The sequence below is a fragment of the Triticum urartu genome, chromosome 7 (assembly GCF_003073215.2).
Source record: "Triticum urartu cultivar G1812 chromosome 7, Tu2.1, whole genome shotgun sequence".
In the NCBI taxonomy this organism is placed as follows: domain Eukaryota; kingdom Viridiplantae; phylum Streptophyta; class Magnoliopsida; order Poales; family Poaceae; genus Triticum; species Triticum urartu.
Genome location: NC_053028.1, coordinates 558,380,372 through 558,391,643, shown reverse-complemented (window position 1 = coordinate 558,391,643; position 11,272 = coordinate 558,380,372).

Here is an 11,272-nt window from a genome sequence, read left to right as displayed (position 1 = left end):
ATACTTAAACATCACATAGCCCTATTGAACAATACATTTTTGCATAACTGAAATAATTAAACACGTCACAGTTAAAGCACCGCATGACAAATTCTACTACAACAAAGGGTATGGGTTGGCAAGCTAGAAAAGGTAAGATTTGCTGATAGAATGTTGCCGCACATTTCATGGATGGGATCCTTCCAGTTGGAAGATCACAGACCCATGGTGTGCTCTCTGATGTCAGGATGGGTTGTTTCACCTTGGAAGAACCTTCATGGATGCCCTTTTGGTGGTCGTGGTCGATGAGATCTGACTTGGCAATTGAGGATCCCAAGCCGCCGCCGTAGAACGTGTCCTTCAGAAATGACAAAATGGGCTCGATGGCGTATAAAGCTCGCAAATCCTTGACCGCTTGGCGGAGGAGATCAGCGGCAGGGCTGTCGAAGAGATCGACGGCGGTTGAACCAGAGGGTTGGGGATGGACCACTTAACCTGTGACATGGCCTACGTGAAGCCGTCGCTGTGGACGAGCTTGATGTTGTAGCCAGCTTTCCCGAGATACAGTAATGCGCTAGCCCGCTGACATGAAGCCTTTGGCATGGCAACGTAGTCAACGTCTTCGCCAGCTTCCGCGGCGACGTGTTGCTCCGGGGTTGACAGGTCGGGGCGAACGACGGTCACCTTGCCAACGTCCACCGGAGAGGCCATGGTAAACCTCTTCTTAGCTAAATGCTCGTCGAGCTCCCTGGGATATGTGGTCGAGCTTAGGCTGCGACATTTTGGAGCAGGGGATGTGGATGTGGCGGGGAGGGACACCGCAGGCCCCATCTAAAAACTCAGGGGAGTGGGGTGACGGTATGGGAATCGCTGGGTAACTTGAACTTTATTATCTAGGCTAGGAGGAACAGGCAGACCGGCAGGGGTTGGCGGCGGCGCCGGTGGCGGCCACGAGCTAGGGTTCAAGTGGAGGGGGGGAGGGAGGGGGCGGGTGGGGGACTGTGGAGGGGGGGTTGGTGTTTGAGGATACGCTGCCGTTACTAAAATTTTTAGTAATGGTGGGTGGAGATGGTGGTGGATGAGGGAGGGCGACGGTTCAAATGCCTCGGCTACTGCAATTTTACTATAAGGTCGGTGCTGGAGGAGTGTGGGTGACGGTTGAAGTACGATGGCTACTAAAATTTGGGTAAAGGAATTGATGCGGGGTGGGAGTGCCCAAGATCGCGCACGGTCCAATTACAATATGCGTGTATGATAATAAGGAGAAGTGGCGCGGAACCACCGATTTTTGCAACGCTCAAGGCGGGTAGTTTTTTTATATTTCATCGCACACGGTTCGTCCAAATTTCCAAATAAACTTACCCGCCTTTAGCTTACACAGGTGGTGGTTTTACAACGCACTTGCATCGCACACGGTTAAGCCAATACCTGCACCCTTTGCTCGCGCTTGCATGGTCGTGGTGATTTTACAACGCACTAGCATCGCACATGGTTGAGCCAGTACCTCCACCTTTGCTCACGCTTGCGCAGGCGTGGTTATTCACAATGCACTTGTATTGCACACGGTTAAGATATTATACCCGTGTCCGTTGAGCGTCATCAGAGTCTTTGCAGCAAAAAATAACGTTAGAGAGGGTCAGAAGACAGCCACACCAGCATGTGGCCCAAATATATATGAGTGAAAAGGCTGGTCTGTGATGTTCAAAATTCCAATGAACAACTTTGACCGCGCGGGCCCACGGTTGGGCGCTTCGTCGTAGATCGATGAGAGGGGCTAGAAGTCAAGAACCACCTGGAAGTGGCCAAATATATGTAGGAATATTGGACATGTTTAAAACTTTAAATACACAATGCGTAACTTTGGTGGCACCTGCCTCGTAAACCCGAAAGCACCCTTGGATATATATATATGTATGTATATATATCGTACCTAGCTAGGATGCTTGGCCCACCACCTCCCACTTCGTGTCAGCGGGGCAGATGCACGTAATGACCGATACTTTGGTCATACATGCATGTCGCCATGACCTACCATAAGACGGACCAATGAATCTATCATTTGGTCAAACGACAGTTGTTGTTGTTGATAAACCACTTGGGCCAATAGATTGAACCATCATAAAAATCGCACAAGAGGGACCACAAAACCAGCACCTCTTGCATGCGGCCCAAAATGATGTACGTTGGGAAGGGGTGATGTGTGTTTTCAATATAGAACAATGTACAATTTAGATGTGGTGCCTACCTCTCAATACAGACAACAACTATGAAGGCAAGGTAGTTAAGGACGAGATACGCAGGGTTTGATGTAGGTCGAACCCAGCAATCCGAGCATGTGGGAGGGAATCCTGACAACACATGAGCTCGAGCTTTGGTTGAGAGACATGTGACTGTGACCGACCCTAACACGAACTAGGAGGAATCCATTCATGGCCAACACATACGCCTCATTATCGGTCAAAGGGATGATATATATACACTCGAGGAGCCCACAGATATGCGTGTCATCACAAAAAACCGCACAAGGGAGACATGGTTGATCAGAAGACCCCGTATACACTGCATGTGGCCCGAAAATATGTATGGGTACGGTGGTGTGTGATATGTTTAAATCCCAAATGCAGAACTTCGATGGGCCACCAACTACATTAAAAACTGAACACCGTACCCTACTCCAAGCCTGGTTCAATACGTACGATGTCAGTTTCCCAACTTCAAGGTGGCGGCTGGGGGGGGGGTCATCCCACGCATGCGCTCAAACATTATTTGGTCTAGCATGGGACTCATCTATATATACATATATCTATACATCTATACACCTATATAGTGTGCGAATAACTTTGAAAGTTGGTTGTTAGATGAAGCCAATCCGATGGAACAGAGATGGCAAATCCGAGCACTACTGGCCATTGGATATCATCTACATTCCACCAGATTCTGCCACATGTACAATCTAGAAGACTCCATGGTTGAACTTAAGCATAATGCACAAACGTCAAAACACAAACACTTCTCCTTTCTTCTCTAGAATCTTCCATATATTAATTGCCCAAACTTCTTTTTTTTCTAAATGAATTGTCACTTTTTGTTTTTACCTTTACAATGGCACAATTCAATGAATCTTAAAATATTTTTTATAAAACTAATTAATTTTGGATGAGAGGAACTATAAGAATTAAATGAACATCTACATCATGCCTATATGACTCAAACCTTCACTGAGCACTGACACTGATAGCGGGAAAACTATGGGAGAAGAGGCGGGAAACCGATGAGAGGAGTGGCAAGAAACAGTAGCCTATTTTGAAAACCTAGTAGAGAAGGAAGCGTGAGCTAGAACGATGGATGCGCACAGTGCTTACCATGTACTGCATGTGATGTAGAAAGGGCTCAGGGTTGCCATTCGATCTGGGAGCATCCAACGGTGCACACATACAATTCGTGGAGTTTGGGTTCTGGCCAATCAGAATGCACGACTCAGATTGCGCACGCAGCAGGGGGGAGAATATCATACGGAAACCAACATTCTGTTGAAACCGGTGAAAACCAGGAGAAAAAGATATTTTGAAGATTCAATTTTTTTTGAAAAAATGCGGGATGTTAATAGGATGATGTTTTATTGCCACACAAAAATTCAAGTTGAAACACATTACGAGATGTGAGCTATGAAAAACACAAAATCAACGTTGAATAGTGCCGAATAGTAATGTCACTCTTCAGGGCTGAATTTGTCTTTTTCATAGCTCACATCTCGTAATGTTTTGCAACTTGAAACTTTGTGTCGCAATAAAACATCACCTTCTTAACATCCCACATTTATTTTAGTTTTTTATGAAACTTTAAAATATGGTTTCCACGAAGTTTTCATTGAATATCGACTTTCGTGAGTGAATCGTGTGCTATTTGAAAACATTTCGTGAGAAGAATCTCGGTTTTTAAATCCCCGTAAATTCAAAACTAAGCCAAAAATCATGAAACCTGGCATGGTGTCACGACATGGCACTTATATGTCGAGGAATTTTTTTCGTCCATTGTGGCGCAAGTTTTATTACAAGCCTCTTACAAACCGGAGCTTCTCTCAAAGAAGCCTCGTGGTTCCGATAGGGAAACGTGTCCCCCTTGTGGGCGAAACATAATCACTGCCTCTTTTCGCCTTGTATTTTCTTCTACGGGCAACATGGAACGACAGGATATCCGTGCTGAAATTTAAACTTATTCAGGGTTCGTTTGGCCTTTTTATACACTAATTGAGTTTCCTAGGCATTTAATGTCCATAATTCAAATCCGAACTTCAAATACATGCTCCAGTTCACCAAAATGGCTAGAAAATTTATACATGTGTCTTTGGGTGCATGTTTAGGTCCCATGCTAGGAATGGGAACGAATTACAACCGTACCCGCGTCCTGGCTCGTCCTCAAACATTTGGAATCTCGGTTTTTAAATCGCGGTAAATCCTAAACTCACCAAAAAGTCATCAAAGGTGGCATGGTGTCACGTCATGGCACATATATGTCGTGGTAAAAATATTGTCCAATTTGGGCCAAGCTTTATTACAAACCTCTTACAAAAACCGGAGCTTCTCTCAAAGAAGCCTCGTGGTTCTGATAGGGAAACGTGTTCCCCTTGTGGGCGAAATGTAATCACTGCCTCTTTTCGCCTTGTATTTTCTTCCACGGGCAACATGGAACGACATGATATACGTGCTGAAATTTAAACTTATTCAGGGTTCGTTTGGCCTTTTTATACACTAATTGAGTTTCCTAGGCATTTAATGTCCATAATACAAATCTGAACTACAAATACATGCTCCACTTCACCAAAATGGCTAGAAAAATTATACATGTGTCCTTGGGTGCATGTTTAGGTCCCATGCCAGGAATGGGAACGAACTACAATCGTAGCGGTGTCCTGGCTCGTCCTCAAACATTTTGAATCTCGGATTTTAAGTTCCCATAAATCCAAAACTCACCAGAAAGTCATCAAAGGTGGCATGGTGTCACGTCATGGCACATATATGTCGTGGTAAAAACATTGCCAATATGGGCCAAGCTTTATTACAAACCTCTTACAAACCAGAGCCTGTCGCAAGAACCCTCGTGGTTTCGATAGGAAACGTGTCCCCTTGTGGGCCAAACGATAATCAATCCCTCTTCTAGCCTCATATTTTCTTCTACACGCGACACGGAACAACGGGATATTCACGCTGAACTTTGAAATTATTCAGGGTTCGTTTGACCTTTTTTATTCATTAATTGAGTTTTCTGGGCATTTAATGTCCATAATTCAAATCCGAACTACAAATACATGCTCCAGTGCACCAAAATGGCTAGAAAAAACGTACATGTTTCCTTGGGGTGCATGTTTAGGTACCATGGAACGAATGGGAACGAATTCAACCGTCTCGTCGTCCTGGCTTGGCCACAAACATTGCGAATCTCGGTTTTTAAATCTCTGTAAATCCAAACCTCACCAGGAAATCATGAAGCTCGGCATGGTGTCACTACATGGTACATATAATTGTCCAATTGGGCGAAGATATATTACAAGCCTCTTACAAACCGGAGCCTGTCGCAACCCTCGTGGTTCCGGTAGGGAAACATGCCCTCTTGTGGGTGAAACGATAATCGTTGCCTCTTATCGCCTTGAACTTTGTTTTCTACATGCAACATAGAATAACAGGAGTGTCGGGCTGAAATTTGAAACTGTTTAGGGTTCATTTGGCCATTGTATATATATTACTAATTACTAAGTTTTCTATGCATTTAATATAGTCCATAATTCAAATTTGAACTACAAGCACTTGCTCCAGTGAAGCAAAATGGGTGGGAAATCGTACATGTGTCATTGGGTGCATGTTTAGGTCTCATTTAAGGAATGGAAATGAAGTATAAACCTGTCGTCGTCCTGAAACATTGAGAATCTCGGTTTTTAAATCCCAGTAAATCAAAAACTCACCCAAAAAACATGAAACTTGGCATGGTTTCATGACATGGCACATATATGTCGTCGTAAAAAAATTGTCCAGTTTGAGAAGAGGCGCACACATTAGTAGCCAACGAAGTCCTTTTTAAAACAAAAAGTTGACGCGTTAATATCGCAAATAGTTGTATTATATTAACCGTGTCGAAATTTAACCATACTCGGTGGCGTGCGTGCAGCTGTTTGATTAGACGGGATGAGCGCGAGAAGTCCGCCGTGCAGGCTCGACGGGACGCATGCGAGCAGTCCATCGCGTAGGCTCGATGAGACGCGTGCATCATGTCCACCTCGCAAGATCGACGAGACACGTGTGAGAAGCAAGTCCGCCCATGCTCATCGGGAAGAGAGCTCTTTGACCTCCATGCAGCAGCTGCCGTCTGCCTCGCTCACAACTTCTCCATTAATGGGTTAATTAAAGAACCTGGACGGAGGGTGTTTGCTTGTGATCCCATGGCAACATTTGCTTTGTTCGTGTTTTCAACTTGTATTGCACCCTAATTTAAATTGCCACATAGGGCAACGGATAATACGACCACAAATAAAATGGCAACGGATAATACGACGACAAATTTACAATGGCGCAGATAATAGTTGTCTTAAATATTCCTGATAATTGAAAATGCCACATGCGGCAAAGCCCGGAAGACACGGGGGCAAGAGAAGAAGGAAATTGCAGACAACGATCTGGGTCGCTACTGTCTCTACTCGTCGATGGATCACCGGGCGACGAAATCCTCCAGCTCCTTCTTCAATTCCTCATGACTTTGCTTGAAAGCAGCCATAGATTCCTCCACCTCTTGCTTGTGCTCGATCCGGAGCTTCCTCAAGCCACCCATCAGTTCCTCGACGACCGCTTTCAGCATCATCTCCGAGGCACTGCTCTTCTCATGCAGCATCTTCCAGCCGGCGGCCTCCTCCTCCTTCTCGGCGAGCAACTTGAGGAGCATCACATTATCACCCATGAGTTGCTCAACGAGGCCGGTCGCCTTGTCAACCAAGGCATCACTGATCTTGAGCAGCTTCATCAAGCTGTCGACCAGCTCCTGCTGCGTAGTGACGCCAGCGAGAATGTTGTTGTCGCCGGCGAAGGACTTCAGGAACGCCGACTCATCGCTATGGCTGACACCACGAATGCGCTTGTGAGAGCCCTCGTGTGCCCGTGAGAGCTCATTCAAGGGCTCCACGGCGCGCTAGGACATCTCTGCTGCGGCTGCGACTTTGCGGCGGGACCTCTCTAGTGCTTTTGCGGCCTTGGTCTTTGCTGCATGGTTATATGTCCACCCTAAACTCCTCCTACCGGTCATGGCGGAACGACTTGACAGGAAAGACCAGTTTTTTGGGTGATGAGGAGAGGAACTGTGAAGTAATTTTCGAGTGGGTAGTTTTATAGCCCAGTGCTAAGTGTGAGCATATATTAGTTTGATAGATGTGAATAGATTAGCAATTACTTATTGCATTGTAATCTGTAATGTGACGAGAAACAAGGTCAAAATTTATTGATGGCAGAAGGTTGACCACGTGGTTGCTCGCTGTTGAGGCGGCCGCGGCGCGCTCTGCTCTGGCGTCCGTGCGCGCGCTCCGCTTTGGCGTCCCCGCGCGCGCTCTGCTCGCCGTTGAGGCAAATTTACAATGGCAATGGTTAATAATTCTTAATAATTGTCTTACATATCCAGGATAATTTAAAATGCCACATGCGGCAAGGCCCAGAACACTCATGACCTACATATGCATACAATTATAATAAAAATATAAGCTAAAAGGCTGAGCTGGCAGCCTTCCGACGATGGTCTTCTCGGACTCCATGATTAGCATGGCACCCTTGCGGCCATTCACTCCAAGTGTCCTGACCCGCCTCCGCTTACGGAGCTGCTGGCGCTGGGAGGCTCTTTGGGCTACTGGGCCTCTTCCAGAAGAGCTTGACAACGTGTAATCGTGCGCATGACAACTCCGCGGAACCACTCCATTTTCATGTCTCTGGCCTGGTAGCAAATTCCGTCCATCACCTGCATCCTCAAGATATCACGTTGGCGATGTTCTACTTCGTCGGGGACGTCAACTCCGTCAAGGATGCGCTCGAGCCTGGCCACCACATCATCGGGATCGAGGTTGACACGGCTGCCGTGAGCAATGATGAAGTCGTAGGCTACCTGCGTCTTGACTGAATCGCAGAGGTCCTCTGCCCACTCCTTGTGGGGCATCAGGCTCTTGATGAGCAATGGTGACGGGAGCTCTTCGGGTGGGTCGTCGATCATGCCGCCGAGCAGCTCTGGATCTCTTGCACGATTGTAACGCCCCGGATACAACTTTCCATATTTGTAACTCCGACTCTTGTCTTTTCCGAAGATGAGTTATGAGATTCTCTTCGTGGTTGGGTTTTTGTCTTCGTTTTGCATTTTGTTCATGTCATGCATTTCTTATCATGTCATCATGTGCATCGCATTTGCATTCGGGTTCGTCTCATGCATCCGAGCATTTTTCCCGTTGTCCGTTTTGCAATCCGACACTCCCACATGCACCAGCGCACCCCTCTTGTCTCTTTTTGTGAGAAGATGTGAAACGTTCTCGAAATGGGACGAGATTTGTCAAGTGGCCTTGGTACACCACCGGTAGACTGCCTGTCAAATTTCGTTCCATTTGGAGTCCGTTTGATACTCCAACGGTTAACCGGGTAACAGTGAAGGCCTTTTGTGTGTTGCAGCCCAACACCCCTCCAAAACGGCCCAAGAACCCATCTAAACCTTCTCCATGTCCTCCGTCGTCGGATCACGATCGTGTGGGCAAAAACTACACCTCATTTGGACAATCCTACCTCCTTCCATCTAGAAATAGGTGTCCCTCCCCGAATTCTCACGCAGATGAAACCCTAGCCTAGCCCGTCTCCGCCGCCGGACACGTCCAGATCGGCGCCGGATGCATCCGCCGTCCATTCGCCTCCCGCCACGTGGCGTGCCACCGCTGCTCGCCGCCGAGGCCCGCGCCCGGCCCCCGCGGTCCTAGCGACGCCACCGCCGTCCGCGTCCCTCGCGCCGCCGCGTCTGCCCCACCGCGCCGCCCCACATCGATGCCGCGCCGCCGCCCGAGCGCCGGCCGCCGAGCTCCTACATGTCTCCCGCCGGCGACCGCCGCCTTCGCGCCTCCCGCCGCCGTCCTCCGCGCCGTCCGCCGTCGTCAGCGCCTTCTCTGGCGAGCTGCGCGAACCCCGACCACTTCTCCGGCGAGGATCCGGCCAGATCCACCGCCGCCTCGATCTGCGTGCCCGAGTCAACCCTAGATCTCGGAGAGGTCTATTTCTTCCAAGTCCCTTTTCTGCATTATTTTTATGCTCCCTTCATCACATCGTTTCTCGGTGACCGTAGCTCCAAATGGTGCATATGATATGTCGAATTGTTCGTCTCGTTGAGCTCTTCATGCCAGTAGCATTTCCATGCATGTTCATGTTCATTATGATGCCATTTTCATTGATGCAAGAGTGCTATATAATGTTAACTGCTGGTACTTATCAGATCATGAGTTTTTGTCATTTTTGTTGCATTTGATGTGTGCATTGTTTGAGTATGAGGTCTGCATGAGTTTTGAACTAAATCATGCCATCTTTACAGAGGTGCTTGTTTTGTAGTTTTGTGATCTATGTGGTGACTAGCACAAACATGCAAACTAGGCTTCGTGATGTTACTGTTTTCAGGGACTTAGGATTTTGCTGTCTTTTCCTGCTGTTATTTTGATGCCATGTAAACTTGATGCTACAGTGAGATCCATGCTTGTTTTGAGATACTTCAGTAAGGATGTTTTGAACATGTGGTTATGCTCTATCCATCCATGCCCCTGTTTGCAATTATGGATTTTTCTAGCATGTCTTGTTCTTGCTCTACTTTTGCTATAAAATATTCCTGGCAGAATGTTAACATGTTAATCAATATTGCCATGGTTGTTGCTAGTGATCCATGCATCCTATGAACTTGATCTTGCCATGGTTAGCTTCATGAACATGTCATCTTACTGTTGGTATGCTTATTTTGTCATTTAATGCTTTGTGGTGAGTCGCATGAGCTCGCAAAGTTGCTATCATAATTCTATTTATGCCATGCTCTGTTTTTCTACCAAGTCTGAAATTGTTAATAAAACTTGCTATGTTTACATGGGTGCCATCATATCTTATGTGCCTTTTTGGCTCATGATCAGTAAGGAACTTTTGATCTATGCATTTAGTAGAATCATGCTATGCCTTGTTTTGCTATGATATGTTCCTGTAGCATGTTGTTCGCTTACTCTAAACATTGCTTCCTGATGTTGCTTTTGACATGTTAGTATTTTCACAAAGTCTGTGATGCTGATATCTTTTGCACTTTTGCCATGCTTGTTTGAACCTGCTCTTGTGTGATTTAGCCATAGCTCAGTGTTCATGTTTTGTCAAGCGTCTCTTGTACGTCATTGCCATATGCTTTGTTGCTATGTTGGAGTGCAGTAGCTTAGTTTCTTGTTGCATTCTAGATGGCATCGTGCCGTTAATCGTAGAATTGTGCCATTCTTGTTTTGCTTGCCATTTGCAAACCGCGCATCTGTTTACGATGATCCTTATATCGATTTCAACCGAAATCATATCATATTTCCAACGGCATACTTGGTTTGCCAAGTTGATGCCTTGATCATTCTTTCCCTTCCGGAGCACGCATATGCATTGCATATCATGTCTTGCATGTCATGCCATGTATTGCATCATGTTGCTTGTGCATTGCACGTGATTGATTGTTGTTCCATTGCTTGTGTTCTTGCTTTGGGTAGAGCTAGGAGACGAGTACGTGATGAGGAACCTGTTGAGTTCGCTAACGAGGATCAAGCTTTCGACAACTCTGAGTACATTGCAGGCAATATGACTGTCGGTGTCAAAACCGGCGGATCTCGGGTAGGGGGTCCCGAACTGTGCGTCTAGGCCGGATGGTAATAGGAGGCAAGGGAGACGAAGTTTTACCCAGGTTTGGGCCCTCTTGATGGAGGTAAAACCCTACGTCCTGCTTGATTAATATTGATGATATAGGTAGTACAAGAGTAGATCTACCACGAGATCAGAGAGGCTAAACCCTAGAAGCTAGCCTATGGTATGATTGTTGTGTATGAATGTGTTGTCCTACGGACTAAAACCCTCCGGTTTATATAGACACCAGATAGGGTTAGGGTTACATAGAGTCGGTTACAATGGTAGGAGATCTACATATCCGTATCACCAAGCTTGCCTTCCACGCCAAGGAAAGTCCCTTCCGGACACGGGACGAAGTCTTCAATCTTGTATCTTCATAGTCCAGGAGTCCGGCTGAAGGT